The following is a 19545-nucleotide window of genomic DNA, read 5'->3' on the forward strand; positions in this document are numbered from 1 at the left end:
GCCAGCAAATACAAACCCAGTTAAAGCGCCCATTCAGCCAGGTGCTGCTGCTTAATCATGCTGTATAAACCTAGCTAAGCACTGTGCTTAAAACAAGCACATTTCCTTCCCATTATGTAGTGATAAGGCAAGAAATGCCCCCTATCACATTCACTTGAAACAAGGTGCCCACCTCACACTGGGAAAGCAGCAGGATGTCGGCAGATGCAGCAGGTTAAAAGCATTCTCGACCCGCCCACACAGCCAGCCAATTGGCCCTGTTTGCTTTGCCATGAAATTGTGATTGGAGCATGGAATAAAGAAGGGCTGTTGCGGGAGAAGTCACCTAACAAAGGTTTTTAAGTCATGATAATAAAGATGATTGATATGGCCAGAGGCTATTCCTGATTGAGAACGGGGGAGGTGGCGGGGGATCTTAGCTTGACGGACAACGGTGACCCCTTCAAAAAAGGTGACAGAGCTCAGTGTTTTCCAACACCCCCGTGTTTCTTTCTCATTGCTAAGTGGGAAAAGGATTTGAAAAGAAAATGTCACTGAAGCGTCCACTGATGCTTGAAAATAATACTAGTTTAACATTCTTGAGTCTTTTGGGTCACAGTGGCGCCTTGGTAATATCTCTATCCAGCTTTTGACAGCCGTTCAAAGCAAACAAGGGGGGGTTGTAGTTTTCTGTTTGATGGTGTCTCTGTCATCAACAAAATAATAATAAAAAAACTTAAAATCCTAAAATGCTTCTTATGCATTACTAGAGAAACAGAATAAATGGATAATAACACATTCATAAAATCAATTCTTCAGCCTGTATGGGATTATTCTGCTGAGGAATATTAGGGCCAGGTGATCTGAGAGGACTGAGAGGAGGAAAATAGCATTAGGGAAGGCCCTTGGTTTTCTCCCCAAGCAGAGCAGTCTTTTCTGTGTTAGCACATGTTCCTGTCAGGCCTGAAAGAATTAACACTCTCTCTAGTCTCCCAGATAAAAATGCTAATAGCTCACCCTGAAAAATAACATTTGTACTGCACGGAAAGCCTGGCAAATAATCCTATTACTCCTCGGCTTTTTGATGGTATAAATCTGTCAAGGCTACAAGCGCTTACCGTCCTCTGTACAAGATGCAGTCAATTTTAAAGACCATATGTTAGCTTTAAAGAGTCTGGCACGCTATGCCGAAAGCTGTGATCCATTATTTATTTGTTAAGGCGCTAGTGCATAATGTAAAAATGACTTATTAACTCAATAATAAAAAGCACCTCACTCTGTGGCTCCCTCTCTTTCACTTCCCACTCACTCGGCTGTTTTCCCCATCCTGGCAATTGGATATCCGTGGGGGTTTGTGTGTACCTATAGATAGACATTTTATTTTTCCACGCTGCTAAATGACACTTCCTCCTGCAGCTCCATTGCACTCATACGCGTGTGTGAGGAGATAGAGAGAGAGAAACCAAAACACTCAGAATTCTTGCTCCAGGTAATGAAGGATTGATTCCACTACTTTCAGAATCCAAAAATACTCCACCGCTCGTTGAAATACACCCCCCCCCCCGCCCCCAACAAACAATTTATGACTTTGTAGATCATGTATGCACATTGTGTAAATCACTTTTAGAGTATTAGTTACATTTCATTAAGAAGCGCAAATCTACAGATAAGCAGTTTAAAACATACTACCTTAAGGCAACACTAGGCAGTATTTTTACCTTAAAATTAAAGCTTGAAAATCATGGTGATGCTCCACTGAAATGTAAAAGGGTGAATATAGCCTCGGTCATTGCTACCCTGATGTCAGCACTTTCAGAAATTGCTCTATGTAACTTTTGGATAATTTTAACATAGACTGTGACAAATAACCAATTAAGATAAACAATGACAAATTAAGATAGTCCTCTGACAGACTATCTGACATGTTCACACACTGACTGTTGTAGACAAAATATCTGCTGCATGTCATCAGGCTATATACTGATTAGTTAGAAGTTATGCTTCCATTGCGCACTTAAACTTAATACTGTATATATATATATATATATATATAAAACATACAGTGTATTATTGTAGTGCGGAAACCGTTGTTTTATGACCAACAGGGTGCACTACACAGTGTGGAGGGAAATATTTGAGTTTCAGCATTTGGGGGAAAAAAAATGGCAAAAGCATTGCCCCTTTTATTATTCAGTCTCAAGAGTTTTGTCTAATTAATTTTTTAATGTTACTGAATGTCTTATAACCTAGTGCAAGCTTACAACTTTCTATGTTAAATTCATATGCACTTTCAGATAATAGGAAATGCATAAATCAGAATTCACAGCCTTTAAAGTTATGTTCAATGTGATGTGATTTTGTTTCATTAAGTACAATGTAGATGATTCTGGAGAATTGCTGTTCTTACAGCATCTGTTGTGTTCAGTCAGAAGCTCAGCATCTTTTAAGGTGGAAGGGTATGTTCGAGTAAGAAACGGACTGTAGCGTGTACTTGGCTGAAGTTGAACTTGTCTGTAAGTTTTTATTCACTGTTTGAATTATCACAGAAACTCATTTGTAACTCCAGCTAGTTACTTTTGTAGGACTTTGAGTCTGTGTTTACTTTCATGCAGTTAGCGCTCTTCCATTTTAAGTAATACATCTGTAACAGCAAAAAAAAAAAGTCAATATTACACACAGAGCCGGCCTTTTCAATGTTTGGGGAGTCTCTCCACCATCCACCTAAAGTCTTCAGATATTGTTTTGGCTTGGCTCAGCCAGTGACGCACAAAGACAAACCTGAGATATTGTGAACCAAGACCTTTAGTATTTTTCCACATTTACTGAGCTAGGACTGCATATAAACTCTAAGCTTCTTCCAGCACAGAAACATACTGGAGAAGTAGCAAATGGTAAGGAACTTTCTCTGAATTGAATAAAAAATAAACACACAAAAAACTGGGGTGTTAAAAATATAATCATTGCCTTTAATTACAGAAGCACACATTTAAGGGAGAGCATTTATCTCACTGTGTACTGCTAGGCATCATGTTGTGTAATAATGATCACAGTATTGGATTTTATTCAAATCGACATGAAGACAACAAAAAAGACCATGTGAAAATGCAAGAAATCACATTCATCTTGTTGTGGGTTTGAGGATCTTGACCAAACTTCAAGGAGATGGAGTATTTTTATGAATCACGGCATTGTAGTAAAGGCCAGTGGGGAACACTTTTGATTTAAGGAAGCACCCGAATCATTACATAAACCCCCAGGACTATTAAATAAAATATATATGTGCTTTATTGATCTCCAGGGAAAGATTTTAACCTTAAAGGGGCTCTAGTTTAAAAACAGTATGTCATTTTTAGTAAATATCAGAGTTGTAACTATGGCCATTGAGTATCTGATGCTACCTACGATGGCTAACTGCCACCCAGGACAGCAGCAGCTTACAGTCTCACACACAAGCACAAACACAAACCTATGAACACTAACACACAGTTATTATATAAAAGTAGCCTCCATAGAGAGTGTTTAAGGGGGGTGTATTTTGTTTCCCTGTCCCTCCAGCTAGCACTGATGGCTACACCTGTCTTCTCCCTCTCTCCGGGGGTGAGTTTGTTTATCTGTGTGTGTTGTGCTAGAGGTGCCCTATACACCGGCGCTCGGTTTGGGGCATTCCACCCGGCGGCCGACCCGCTCTGAGCACCCCCTCCCTTCGTCCAATCCCTGGAAGTTTGGAACTAATGAACTAACTGCTGAGCTGCCGCCACGCAGCTTGGTCCCAAACTATACTGTACTTCACACTCGATTTATTCTCCAGATGGCAAGACTACGCAGCCCTGCCGGGAGGGACCACCTCTTCCACTGGAGTGTGAAAGTGGACGGATGTTGTTTTCCTAGTCTATCTGATCAGCTCCGAGCTCCACAAAAATCCCCCAGCTCCACTGCCAGAGGCAGGATCCTCCAGCTAACCGGCTCAGATCAGCCTTTAATGAGAGAGAGGCTGTTTGAAGGCACACCTCTGCCCTTTTTCCTTTTCTTTTCTTTTCTTTTTTATTTTTTTTGGTCAATGTGCTGTGTCACTGGTCATCTGATCTGCTGGACCACAGGTGGCAAGGCTGTCTCATGGCTCCACCTCCTTTTTCTCTTCATCCAAGTGTTTTTCCACTCTCTCACTGTTTGTTTCTATTCATGTCTTTCAACTACAGTGGTCCTAACCATGCTTATTTGTAGCTATTCTGTCCACTATTGACTGTACTGACCAGATAAATGAACAAGAAATAAATGAATCAAGTGTTGTTTGCAGTCACAAATTAATTACAGTTAATAATGCACTGCTATGGATCTGGATCATGGCAACATTAATTTAAATATAAACACTCAAAAAATCTACTGAACAATATGACTGCTCACACACATCCAAAATAAATAACTTATGTGGCACAAGCATCATGATACTGCAAGATATTCATGACATGACTGTATTTCATGACTGTAATTCCCTCTTCCGAGATTTGAGAAGACAGCAAATCGTGTACAAATAGTAGTGCTTCATTTCAAAAACTATCCTGTTCAGAACTGTAACCGCAGTTGTATTTAGTTATTCACATACGTATTGCTACTTAGTAAGTGGTTACATAAGTCAAACAAAAAAAATGTATCTGTGACATCTTATTGTGACATAATTTTATTCATTTAGTAAGGATAATAGTCATCATAATGCCCAAACAAGAGGATTTTTAAGCTAAGCACAAAGCATTAGGTGAGCCAGACGTTTACTGGTCACCTCAACAGTACTCAGCTAGTCTGCCACGTGATGTCAGGGAAGGCAGCAATTATTGCTTTTTTCCCATTTTTCATTTTCTTTATAAAAAAAATCTGTTAGATTTTAATAATGAAATGTGAAGGAAGTTAATAACTCATGAAAAGCTAATTATGTGTGACTTCATGTCATTTTTGGGGGGATTAGATTACACCCGCACAGCTGTTTTCTTTTTCTTTTTTTCTTTTTTTTATATTACATAAAATATAAATAGACACTTTTATGAAGGAAATTCAAATTCAAATTCAATCAAAGAATAATATCACACTTGTAAAAAAAAATGTTCAATGACTATGGAAGTCTGTGGACTTTGGGTGCTGTGGTTTTTTTGATTATATTAATAATACATTGTATTTATGTAGTGCTTTCTCAAGGACTTAACGTATAAATAAGTAGTGTGTTAATTTAAGGGTTTTATCCCATTTAAACCAAATTATAGTAGGTTTTAATGTTATTACTATTACTATTATTTAAACTGGTCGACTCTACTAATACGTAATAATATGAATATTAAAGCAGAGTCATTACTTAATGGATAAAAATGTACATCTGGCTTGAGACTGAGTCCAATAAACTTCAATAGCAGTTGGATATTTCGAGACATTGTCTACGCTCAGCTCTTGTTCTTTTAGGTGTCCTCTGTGAGAAAACAGGATGTTATTTAATGAATGTCAATAGCTTGTTCTCCAGAGTTTCTCTCTTTCTCTTCACTTTTTCGACATGTTGACATGCAGGGAGCTCGTTTGTGCAAGTCTGGCTGCTTCTGTGGCAGTCCTGCTGGTGGCAGCAGAAGAATGGTTTGCAGAAGGAGTGGAATCACAGCCTTTATTTATCTTTTACACAATCCTTTCTGTACTGTGTGGGACAGCTCTGTTATTGTTTTACAATTGCTGATTCCCAGCCCCACGCACCGAAGTGGAGAATCCTTTCATGTTGTCTTTAGGTCACTCTGTAAGGAAAGTACTGTGGTGAATGTCTTTCATTTGTCAAATCAATCTCAATAATACACTATTATAGTCTTAGATTTCAGATGGAGTCCATTTGAAAGTGTAATATTTTGGCTTCCTGTCAGCGTTTCCATTTTAGCATAATTTATGCAGCCAACTGTTATGTGATATAGAGCCTCGAAAAGCACACGGTGGATTTAGTCTTAAGTTCAAAGGACGGCTGCTTGTGCAAGGGGCAGTGTCACAGGTTTGACTGAGTGGGTGGGTGGGCAGGAGTATGTGTGTGTGTGTGTGTGTGTGTGTGTATGAGAGAGAGATTGAGTGTGGTGGCTGTGGAGATGTACTGCTGACCACACTCTGCTGTTCTCTTTAGAAGCTTGTTGGTTACTGCTGCACTGTATTCCTCTGGAGAGCAGGCCTGTGTCACTTAAGCAGAGGGTCCGTGCTGTTCTCTTCACAGCTGAACCCTACACAGCACAGAGAAGGAACACAAACCCCTCAGCTGCCAAGAAACACAAACGCTGATCTGAGGCGTTCACCCAAAAAAAAGCAGCTCCAGCTCCAACCAGCTTGGAAAAGCTGGCTTCTACCAGAAATGACCTGCCATTCCACACTGAAGAAAGTGTGTGTGTGTGTGTGTATATAGAGGACCGCAGTAGTTTTAGACACTTGAGAAAATATTTAAGAAGGTTTGCCAGCCAATATGCATTAATTTATTTACTCTGTTAAGATGAAGTCCAAATAGCATTAGTATAATCAGTGGTAATTTAATGTGTGTTTGCTTAACTGTTTCAAATCTCACCCAACGGTGCCCTAGTGTTATTAGTAGTTATCATTCAATACTCGGTTTTGCTAATGATTGCAGCTCAAGTTTAATCATGTGCTGGGGAAGAGTAGAATGAAAACATGCAATGACTGGAAAATAAGGAATCAAACCTCTGCTGAATGAAAACTAGTTCTTGTTACTTCTCACTACATTGCAATTTGTTTGATTTATCTACTGTCCTTGGAAATAGTTGTATGCATGCGTGTATTCTTTTTTTTAAGGTTTGACAGAGGTGTGAAAATGCATTCATTTATTATAGTGTGTCAATATAATTTTGACAGCTTCATAAACTATGTTTATTTTTGGAAAGTCAGAATTCATTATTATTATTTTTTTTCAGTAAGATTAATGTTAAACTGACTTCATTCATTCATTCATTCATTATCTGTAAGCGCTTATCCAGTTCAGTGTCGCGGTGGGTCCAGAGACTACCTGGAATCATTGGGCGCAAGGCAGGAATACAGTCCTTCACAGGGCAACACAGACATGCACACATTCACACCTAAGGACACTTTTGAGTCGCCAATCCACCTACCAATGTGTGTTTTTGGACTGTGGGAGGAAACCGGAGCACCTGGAGGAAACCCACGCAGACACGGGGAGAACACACCAACTCCTCACAGACAGTCACCTGGAGCGGGAATCGAACCCACAACCTCCAGGCCCCTGGAGCTGTGTGACTGCGAGACTAACCTGCTGCACCACCGTGCTGCCGTTAAACTGACTTCTTCTTTTTTTTTTTTTTTTTTTTAAAAAGGTTTGATTGTCTGTTTTTCTTTCTCATTCATTCTTTGCAAGTGATTCACCCTGATAAGGGTCACAGTTGATCTGCAGCCGACTCGAAAATCTGTGGGCACAAAGCAGGGCACACCCTGGATGGGACACCAGTCCATCACAGTGCATCACACACTCATCCATTCACTCATATTCTCACACATGGACAATTTAACACAGCCAACATATTCATATTCAGCACATTCACATTAAGCATAAACATACCGGTGAGTCAGTTTACAGTTTATTATGAAAGTGAATTAATGCCACCATATTCTTTATGCTCTTTTTGTATTTTCACAGTTTGACCCTAATTGTAAAGTGACTTTCTACTCACACTGAATATTTCTATCAGAGCATCCTTGATCATTCAAGTATCGATTTAAATTATTTTAAAAGTAGATGATGCTAGACAGTACACACAGGGTTGTACAGGGTGTACAGCTCTGCGCTACTGATGAAGTGATGCAGTTGCAGAGACTATGACAAGACAGCACTGCTACAATCATAGCCACCTAATTGCCCAATGAGCAGAAATCCTGCAGAGAGGTGTGTGAAGGATGCTAAGGCCACTCACCTCTATCAGGTGTCACAGTGTCTTCTAATGATTGTAGAAACGTGTGTCTTTGTGAGGGCTGGAGGTCAGGGCACATTCTGTGACCCAATAATTAGACTCCTATATTTATTTGGTGTCTTATGAGTGCACTGAAGCCTTCAAACTGATGAAGTGTCAGTGATTAGAGGATTGTCTTTCATTTTGATGAATCAGTAAGGTAAAGAAAAGCACCAGAAAACAGCTCGCTGTTGAGAAATGGTTCTCAGATGCTAGTTCTTCAGCCTGAACCAGAAATGCATAACTTTTAGGATTAGGCTAATGTAATATATTAGAGTATCATTAAAATAATTTTTCGTTAAGCTCACCTGAAAAAATACACAGTCTTGAAGCTTTATGACTTAACGCCATCTTAAATCATTTTATGCCAGGCGTACACCACACGGCGAAGCTGTAGTTGGCTTATTATTCACCAGCTTATTAGAATTTTCCATTCTACTTTAAGTGCTGCAGCAGCTGTAGGGAGCCAAGGCATAACTTCTGCACCATTTAAGGTGGAAAGGAAAGTTCAAATTAGATATGCATGAGGTGTTTACTGGGAGAAGAGATACTCACTTAATCCTGACTGATTCCTCTACAATTGGCAGTGACTGCTTGTGTGCACTAGAATTGGGGTAATTTAGAAATAGACCGAATCAAACCATTAGGTGTGTACAAATATGTTTTAAAGCATATTTGCGTAAAGTATAAATGTAATTCGGCATTTAAACATTCTGTGGCATTTTTGTAATTGTATGGTAAGTGATGCATATTATTATTTAAAAAAATGAATATAATTTGCTAGGGACATGATTGCTTACATACCATTTATAAAGCATCTAAACCAAGACTCTCACATACTTTTGGATACAATTTTAACCTGAAGAACAGAACTAATCGATGCACATGCTTTTGTAGCACTTTTACTTTGATGGCACTCATAATGAATGCAGTGATTAGATTAAACTTCTTATTTCTACACTCAATGTTCATTTTCTAAGCTCTTTGACCATATCGTTGCACTATGTAATTCTAGTTCACAAACTGTTGTCCATCTGTTGCTCTGAATGCACTCTTAATCACATTTCACCTTGTTCAACAATGGTCAGGACCCCCAAAGATATTGACTCAGTGGTGTGTTGCTTTTGTGTGTTTTGTCTGCTACACGTGGATCAGACACAGCCATGTTGCTGGAGTTTATAAACACTGCACGTACTTATTACTATTAGACGCACCTACCTCATTGTTCCACCATTCAGATGTTAAGTTGGAGACAGTAACTCATCTGTTGCTTCACTTTTTATGTTAGTCTTCCTCTGGTCCTTCATCAGTGATCACTGACCATTGCCCACAGGATGCAGATGTCTAGATATTATTGGTGGGTGGACCATGCTGAGTCTAGTTGTGACACTGTGGTGTTTTAAGCCATAGCAACACACCACCACCATCTCTACTTCACTGGAGCACTGAGGATGATGCACCACCCAAATAATATCTGCTGTGTGGCAGGTCCTGTGTAGTTGTAAAACAACAAGGTGCAATAGTGTGGTCAGTGGGGCTGATTAAAGGAATAATACATGTAAAATAAAAAAAATGTATGAAATGTTAATGTTTTGGCTAATATTTGTAATATAAGATTTATGAATGTTATTTTTGCTCCAGTTGTTTTGGCAACTCTAAAAGCTTAAAAATAGTGGTAATGTGAGTATGATGTAATCTTGCCTTAAAGGACCAACCAAGCTTTCATAAGGGACCACCATGGTATATCTATTTTATTAAGCGTGTCTGTTTCTGCAGAGGTATATACCCAGGCATCAGAGGAACAGATCCAAAATGGATGCTGATGCAGATAGATGAGATGGATGAGTTGGGTTTAGATGAGCAACAGATGCTGCATGTGCATAAATCTTTTTTTTTATTTTGCCAAGAAATGAACCCTCAATTTATCTAGTGTATATTAGAAGATGCCGTCTGAAAGCACTAAATCCACAATCTCTGTGCATGATCTAAGATTTGAATCTGCTGTCATAATCCACTGATCCACTACATCCCCTACATCCTTTAGTTTAATAGCTTTTTTGTTTCTTTATTACACATTATAATTTAAAGTAGTTCCAGTGAGTTTCTCTGACTTTCAAATAATTCACACCCACCTAGAAATGACTCTGCGAGGCTTCGCCAGGACAGTACATATTCAAATAATAATAATGCTTGCACAGTGCAATAGTAGAGACTCTCTTAGTTCCCCTAAGACCCTTTCAAAAAGAGAAGTAGATTTAGGACTGAAAGGCTTGCTGTTTGATCCCCTGTACCAGCAATAGAAAATGGGGTGGGGAACTGAAGAAACATCATGTTCTCCTCCCTCAATATCTATGGCTGGTGTGTCTTTAAGCAAGGCACTACCTGGATGCCAAGATGCCAGTGTGTGTGTGTGTGTGTGTGTGTGTGTGTGTTAAATGCCCTTAAAGGGTTACTATGTAAAATTATTATTATTATTTTATCTCCTGGGCTATCCCTAGCTTTTGCTGAGTGTAAATCAGGTTTACAGGTTTGTTGTAAAATCAAATCACACACACTTCTTGCTCTTTCTTTCTCTCACACACTCGCACTGAGTGTGTATATCTTTTATCCTCATGTCTTTTTCAGCTCACTCCACAGTGTAAAGTCAGTCCAATATTAAAGGTGATGTTCCCAATTTTATCCTGATCTAAAAAACTATTTTTATAAAATTCTGAGTATGTTTCCTTACCATTTGCAGCTCTCCAGTCTGTTTAAACCAGTGTTTACAAAGGGTCTTAGCAGAGAAACCACATCTGGAGGTTTTTAAACAATGAATAGCCCTCCAAATGTTGAAAAGCACAATCTGGGATGAGGATATTGCTCTATTTCTGCTCCACATGTGGGTAATATTGACTTGGATGGAGCTGACTCCAAATTCAGGAGAGTGCTACCTCAAAATAACCCTTCCGTCTTACAAAAACACTGAGATTTTGAATGTAAACAAACCAGAGACAACAGCGTTTCCCCAAAATCATAGACTTTTCCTTTAACTTTAGCACAGTCTCTCTCACGCACTCTTTTTCTTCTCTTCCTCTTACAAGGTGGTCTCATCGCAGCTTCTGCTAGAATGTCTGTACTGGAAAAACGAAGCTAGATTCTTCTTATAGTGAACTAAATGGCATAGTAGCTCCTGTGTGTTGCAAAGTGTCATGCTGTTCTCGCGAGAGTCCTTCACCCCGTGATTCTTTAGTTGCATGGGCTACTTTTTACAGAGCTCAGCCCCGGAACAATGATTGAGGCGCTATTGTCCCTATTATAGGTTGAAGGGAGATTTTAAAGTGTGCGTGTTCACTGCCACTGTTCAATTTTTATTTTTTTTATTTTTGTACTACTGTACAACAACAATAAAAAGACATTCATTCAAGACCATTGTTGGCATTGGTCCCAACAAGAAAGTAGGTCTGAAGTTTTTTATGCATCATATTTTTAAATTAAAGATTCAAAAATGTTTCTTTCCTTGGGCAAATTGTTCTAGCAAAAGTTTTATTTGGTTTAAAATCTTTATATCTTTTTTAAATCTTTTGAACTTTTAAATACCATCTTTACACTTGCTAATCAAAAGTGGTTCTTTGTTGCTATTGCTTGTAAAAATGCTGTGGTGACACTACTTGATTTTATCATCACATGTGAAAAACCATGAACAAAAACATTAAACCCACCACTGTTGTGCACAGCAGTTGCACTGTAACTTAATGTTCTTCTGGATGGTGATAAATGTGTTGCAAAATGCTGAGGCTTAGAGAAAGTGACACACCTTTTCCCACCCTTATTATCAAATTACTGTTAGCTGTTTTCATTGGCGGTGCCTTGGCCCACAGGCATTTAATACTTGCCCTGCCCAATACAGTGCTTTTACAGTTCTTTGAATAAACAGACCATCCGGCCTCTGGCCAAAGGGGACAGGTGCTCCACATATGTGAAACTGGACAAATGCAAGAAGAAATCGCCATTATCAAGTGATGGATCTAATGGTCATTAAACTGGAACGGCGATGCAGCTGGTCACATATCATACTTCTGGATTTTACACCTTGAGCATCCAGCTTGGCCTGTCCTTCACATGTCTACAGCTCACTCTCTGCCATTGCAAGTGTCTCAGTAGGTTACAAAATGCCAGGGATAAAAGAGAAATAGAAAGGAACTATGACTCACCTTTTGAGTCAGCAGCATCTGCTCAGAAACTGACATTTTACTTTATTAAACCTATAATGAGATAATGGGAAATTATATTGAAGTACTAAATATTACATTCCATTTCACATTACAAACTATTAAATTTAAAGTTGGGTACCTCTTTTAAGTTTAAAAAATAATTTAAAAAGTATTCATTACATTGTTATTAATTGGGTTGTATACATATTAAGGGTTACAGTCACGTCTTTGTCTAATGGTGAAAGTGTCAGAACTTACTGAAAATGTTGTGATAAAAAATAAGCTCAGAATATGAATTTACTCATTTCACATGTTAAGAGGAACCACGTCATCTTAGGTGTCTAAAAAGACATTCTGTCAGTGGTTAATTGATTGAACTTGGTGTTTAAATTGTTAACAATGTGCTGGAGCTGGCAGGGTTAATATCGACTGTTGGAAAAGACAAAGTGAGGTCTGTATTTGTCGAGACCTGAGGGTTAAACTTTAGACTTTAGATGAAAGTGGGTTCACTATTTGGCAAAAAAAAACAGGTCACGATTACCCTTTCTATCTGTGTGTTATAACTGATTATTAATGACTTTTAATGTGTTTGCAACCTAATTAATAACTAATAATATTCAGATTTTAAATAATTTATAAATCTTTGCGTGTAGTCTAATTCTAAAGTCGATCCTAATGTTGTTTTTTCCCCTTTCAGTGGATACAGTTGTATTAGTAGTGCTGTCAAATTGGGCATGTTGACACTATTTAATGCTGCATGATAATTTTACCAAATTTGGCCTCAACGTCCTCCCTTAAGTCACACTTTTTACAAATCCTGTTGCCATAGTAACTGTTTTATCTATTCATGTAAATACAGCATCGCTACTGTTGAGTTCAGAAGGTAGAATACATTATATGTATGCTGAAATATGTATTAAAAATCATAACAAAGTCCCTATCTTACCCTTCTTATCTTCCTCTTTCTCTGGCTCTCACACATCACACACACACTCTCACACACAGAGCTCCTGTTTCATCTTCTACCTTGCTCAAGTTTGAGTTGTTCGCTGTAGTGTAGCATTAATTTTCTTTATTAAATGTTCTGTGTTCCATGCTAAAATTTTCTCTAAAACTTGTACTCAACAAAATAAAAGTTTATTTCTGAAATCATCAAAACTACACTGAGATATTATTAAAAAATAAAATAGGACAGTTTCCTCGAGCCAGTTCGTCATGCATAATCACACTACACATTTATCTCCCTACTAAAAATACTAGCAGTTAATGCAATTAATCACGATTAATCAAAGCAACCTGTGTGATTATTTATATTTATATTATGTTTTAATCGATTGATTTATAGCCAATAGCTATAGAGTTAAAAATAACTATTTTATGATGAAACACATTTCTCTTGTCATCATGTAAAAACTCTACAGGGAGTGCACTGTACATATCTTTATCTAAAATAAAGCAGTGGTATGTTGCTAGCCTTTGACTCAGACACCTTTCCCAGACGTAGCTGAATAATCCAGACATGTAGTTCCTTTTTTTGGCATATCACGCTGCAGGAGTCCAAATTCTGAGGCTCTCAATACATGAAGGAACTGGCTTTTTTTTTTTTTTTTTTTTTTAACTGGAGGTCAACATCGCCAGACTTGAAAGTCCATCCTTTGTTTTGAGCGTTTTGTGGACATGCTGTCATGACTCAGTGTCAAGCTTTAATGATGGGCTTGATGGAAGGAATCAAAGATCTCTGAAACCTGGGCTTTTCCAGGCCACTCTGTGGGATGCTAGGTGATTGGGGAGCACGCTTTGAAGCAACTTGTTGGATGGAGATCCATTAATGTAAAACATTTCAGTTTTCAAAGCGCTTTATTCAGGCTTGGAGTAGCTTGGCCCCTCAGGAGCCGAGATGTTCTCAAGAATGTTCTCTCTGTCAGTTTACTCTGAGAGGAGGTGAGTTAACTGGCCTTCCTCCCACTGATAGAAAATCAAATATCCGTCTGTCTTCAGCGTTGGTTCACTGGAGGAGAGGGGGGAGTGTTTGTCAAGGATTTTCTTATATATACATTTCCTGTACCATAACTATATTTAGAGTGTGGCATGTACACCTTTCTTTTTACAAATCTTCACTGTTCAATTATAAACATGTATCTTCATTTTTGTGGATGTTTAGTTTACTACATCATTTGATCACAGAAGCTGTCCTTCACATTGTGTGAGAATTTCATGATGAATGAACCAATAGAAATGCCCCACAATTTCTTGGAATACAATCTTTTTACATTGGCATCCATTGAAAGTTAAGAAGGTTTTTTCCTTCTTCTGTAAAGTTACTTTTTTGGGAGATACATGTTTTTAATTGGACAGTGATGAATAACAAATCATCCAGAGACAACGGTAGTACCTCATGATGTCTTTGGATTATGTGAAAGATTGTGAGGCTGAAGTTCAAAGAAAGGATCCACTATGAACCCATGCTTTATGGGTCTTGAATTATGGATTCATAATCCAATAAGTTTTCTTGTTTCACCACATAACTTTCTGCTCATTCCAGCTGGCTTTGATAACCATTTGGGGACCTGAAAAAAATGAATGGAAAAAGGGTCATAATGTTTAAATTCAAACCCCCGTTATACAAACAGTGCATGAAAACACTACAAATATATTTTAATTATTGAACCTGAAATTTATTATTTTTTGTTCTTTAATAAATATTTGCCCATTTTTAATTTGTTGCCAGCAAAAATAGTAGTAAAAAAAAGTAGTAGTAGTTTACTACTTTAAAGTAGTAAAGTAAAGTAGTGTGACGTGATTGTGTTTTAAAAAAAGGCCATCTCATAGAATCCAGAGACATCTCTGTCTGCAAAGGACAAGGCCCAAAACCAGCATTGGCTAGCAGTAGTTTCTGGACCCTGAGGTGGCATTGCATTAAAACAGACAAAATGCTGTAGTGGAAATCACTCCATGGCCTCAAAAACACTTCCCAATACCTCTCTTGGAGAACAGTTTTCTCGCTGCAGATTTTGGAGCAACATACTGCCATCCAGACTCGGTCTTTTCCAGGAGAGGTGCTACAACAGCACTAGCCCTTAGTAATAGAGAGGTGCTAAACTATAGTTTATAAAAATAGAAAAATTTTGGGGCATTGTTTGGTAAACAAACCCCTCTCCCAACTTTTTGTGGAATTAATTGGCTGGCATGCACTATATTTAATTTCTAGTCAAAATGGACAAGTACAAATTCTTCCTATTTCCAAAGATATAATACTCTTACATAAGAAAATGAAAAAAGTATTTACATATATATATATATATATATATATATATATATATATATATATATATATATATATATATATATATATATATATATATATCACCCCACCCAAATTATTAAGATAATTTATAATAAACTACACACAAGTGGGACTTGCATTCCTCTGAGACCTGGTATACCAAAACAGCACCTGAAGTACTTGAGCGACAGGAGAAAATCAAGTATTTGATCTTCCATTTGTTTCTGTTCATCGTTTTAGCTGTCGAGATGTTCATTTCAAAAGACTGAAATTTGGAGACAGGGAGAAGGATGATGAAGTCTCTTGAACAGAATGCAAGCTGTATTAAATGCAAATGTGTACACTATTTATTTAGTAATATTTATTCATTTATTCATTCAGTGTCTGTACCTGCTTATTCAGTCCAGGGTCGTGGTGGGTCCGGAGCCTACCTGAAATTACTGGGCGCAAAGCAGGAACACACCCTGGAGGGAGGCGTCAGACCTTCGCAGGGTGACACACACTCACATGTACTCACACACACTCGAACCTATATACACTTTTGAGTCACCAATCCACCTACCAATATGTGTTTTCTGACTGTGGGAGGAAACTGAGCACCCAGAGGAAACCCACGCAGACACAGGGAGAACACACCAAACTCCTCACAGACAGTCACCTGGAGGAAACCCACGCAGACACAGGGAGAACACACCACACTCCTCACAGACAGTCACCCGGAGGAAACCCACGCAGACACAGGGAGAACACACCACACTCTTCACAGTCACCCGGAGGAAACCCATGCAGACACAGGGAGAACACACCACACTCCTCACAGACAGTCACCTGGAGGAAACCCACGCAGACACAGGGAGAACACACCACACTCCTCACAGACAGTCACCCGGAGTGGGACTTAAACCCACAACCTCCTCCTTCCTGGAGCTGTGTGACTGCGCCACTGTGCCGCCCTATTTAGTAAATAAACTATATTTTTAGTGGCTGAGTTTAGTTTGCTTAATATGTGTTTAAACCTGCTTTCTGTGTCCTAATACTTAAATAACTGGTACTTGTGGTATAAAAAAACCTGACTTTCTGACTTACACTGGAGCTTTTGCTAAGGGGACTGGGCAAGTATGTGTTTTTGTCTATATGTGTGGTGTGAAGATGACCTGGCCTGAGGAACTCCTAATTCAAGATCTATTAACCTCTGAGCTGTTCCGCCTCCCTTTTCTTTCTGCTGCTCCCTCGCTTCAAATGCAGAAAGCAGGCTAATCACCAGCAGACCCTGTCTGCCTGCTAGCTCTCCCAGCCCTCCTCTGATCTGAGCTGACATCTCTTAAGCTACTGTTTCCTCATACTGTGTAACGCGGACCATATTTCCTCCTGGATAGAGCTGAATGTTCAGCCCGGCAGATCACTGCTTCCCTGCCCCTCCTCTCTGCACTGGGGCTACATCTGGTTTGAATCATCAGGCGTGTGCTGCTGTGTCACTGTTGGCCTATATTGCTTGGCTTTAGCTTTGATTCCTCCTGCCCTCCCCCCTTTGTACTTCCTGTACATTTCTGTCCCTGTGTGTGTGTGTGTATTTGTATGTGAGAAAGGGACTTCTTTGGGTAAAGTGTGTAAGGAAGCTAGAACCTAAGGTGAATCGCATTTCTTATTTTTTCAACTATCCCTTACCCCTTGTTTTGGAGTGTTATCCTGCCCCCTTCGAATAGAGTTGCATGTTGTAGTATTCCTCTAGAAAATATTAGCTGGAAATACTGGAAATTCAGAGACATCAGCAAACTATTAGCAATGTTTTATGTTTGTTAGGGAGTAAAGGGACGTAATGCATTGAAAGTACATGAAATAAAGATAATACAGTGGTTATTATAGTTTGTTAATGGAGAATATACTGATATTTGTGGCCTCCATTTTGCCGCTGATTCACAAGGCTTTAATAGCCCTTCATTTGAAGTGTAACCAGTTTCAAGGGCTATACCCTTTTCAAGGGTCCCTACCCCTTTTCCAAACATGAATTGAGACGTGTCTAAAAAAAATAGGTGCTTGAGTACATTTGTTCAGTTAAGGAGGTTTCCTCTTGCTTGGATTCTTTCTTGTTTTCTCAGGCTCCAGGTGAAATGTGTTGGAATCAAACCAGCGTCCATTTTTTCATATAATGATGATCAATACATTTTGTTCCCTTGAAAAACAGTGATGAATGTTTAATAGCAATGTTCCAGGATGTGTGCTTTGCTTATTTTCCCCATTGTGAGTAGCTGACCATCACAGCTTTTCCAATTGACTTTTGTATTACATCATTGTTCTGGCAGTATGTACACACCCGGTGCTTATACTGCCTCAAAATAAAATAGAATTGTATTTCACAATTTAGCCTTCAGTTCTGACTCATTTTGTTTGGTTTTGTCACTGAGTGGTGGTGCATTTGCATTTGGTTCACCTTTTTTTGTGTGTGTGTGTTGACCAATCATCAAAGTCACCTGCTGTTATACTGAGCATGTAGCAGGTCAGCGAATCTGACAGTATTGCCTTGGGTCTTTTCAACACTACAAAAAATTACATCATTTGTTATGATCTGTGAAATCATGTTCATTTTATATATTAGATTTAATATTTGTATATTTTTAATATGTTAGCATTTTGTTTCTAGATTGTAGAATAAGGTTGTACTCACACAAGGCAATCTGTACCATGCCAAGGCACAGTTGACCCCCAGTTTATTTGACTAGTGTGAATACTAGTGAGATATGCATCAGGATGAGCGCTATTCATGCCTGGGTACTGAATATGAATGTGTTGTCAGTGTTCCAATATTCAGTGTAAACACAGCTGCAAAATGATTATTCTGGCCACTGTCCAGTTAAAAACATTCATCTCCAAAATAGCAACTTTTACACGCGAAAGGGAAAAGCCTTCTTAACTTTCAATGGAAGTCAATGTAAAAAGATTTTATTCCAAGTAATTTTGGAGCATTTCTATTGGAAAAAAGAATGACCCTGAACACCATTGTGCCAGGCAAAGCATCTTTATTCATAATAAAAGCCACAGTCTGATGACATAAGTATGTTTATGTTCGGAACATTAAAACGCAGTGTGAGCACAGGCCATCAAGGACATGGGGACGAGGACGGTCAACCAGGCCAAGTATGAGTACACACTAAGTTTTAACTAGTATCTGTTCAGTCTGTTTGCTGATTTCTCTTTAACTGTGATGCTATCTGGAGTGAGACACTCCTCTTCTTTAGTGTGGAATAAATATATTTTGTTTTGACTAATGTGAAGTGGGGGCAGAGCAGCAGGTAGTGTCGCAGTCACACAGCTCCAGGGGCCTGGAGGTTGTGGGTTCAAGTCCCGCTCCAGGTGACTTGTCTGTGAGGAGTTGGTGTGTTCTCCCCTTGTCTGCGTGGGTTTCCTCCAGGTGCTCCAATTTCCTCCCACAGTCCAAAAACACATGTTGGTGTGTGTGTGTGTGTGTGTGTGTGTCACCCTGTGAAGGACTGGTGCCCCCTCGGTGGTGTGTTCCCACCTTGCGCCCAGTGATTCCAGGTGGGCTCCGGACCCACCGCAACCCTGAACTGGATAAGTGGTTTCAATGAATGAATGAATGAATGTTAAGTGTCCCATTTTCAGCTACACACCAGTACATTCATACTCCCATCCACCACAGATCTCAGGTCTTGGTCCCCATCCAATTGAACCCTAGTTCAGTTTACTGCTGATGTGTATAAGAGTTAAAATTTGGTCTGCACCAAACAAGATATTAGCATAATTTTCACAGTGTATGATCTAATAATCTGCATTTTGTAATTTAACATTTCCACCCTATAGATGACTCTGTTGTTTTTCCGGCATGAGTTACTCGCAGGAATGGTGTTAAAGGGATAAAACCAATTTCTTCACTGCATGTGCACATAAATTCTTTTGGGGATCTGTAGCCTAACAACCCACAAATTGAAACAAAATATCCCAGTCTGTTTTTGTGTGGTTTGGAAATGTCATAAAACATGGGATGAAACAAGTTGTTCTGATACTTAAGTAGAATACAGGAACAGTTGAATGATACCAATCCTCCATTTTGAGCATCTCCCATCACGGTGCCAGGCCCATGGGCAAAGGCGGAGTTAAACCCTGTAAA

The 19545-nt window shown here is 39.0% G+C and overlaps 1 protein-coding gene across 1 annotated transcript in view; it reads left to right on the forward strand.

Moving 5' to 3' along the window:
* clybl (citrate lyase beta like) overlaps positions 1-19545 on the forward strand; it is a 104896-nt gene that overhangs the window by 57873 nt on the left and 27478 nt on the right. The window lies entirely within an intron of this gene.

This window comes from Hoplias malabaricus, chromosome 12, assembly GCF_029633855.1.
Source record: "Hoplias malabaricus isolate fHopMal1 chromosome 12, fHopMal1.hap1, whole genome shotgun sequence".
NCBI lineage: Eukaryota > Metazoa > Chordata > Actinopteri > Characiformes > Erythrinidae > Hoplias > Hoplias malabaricus.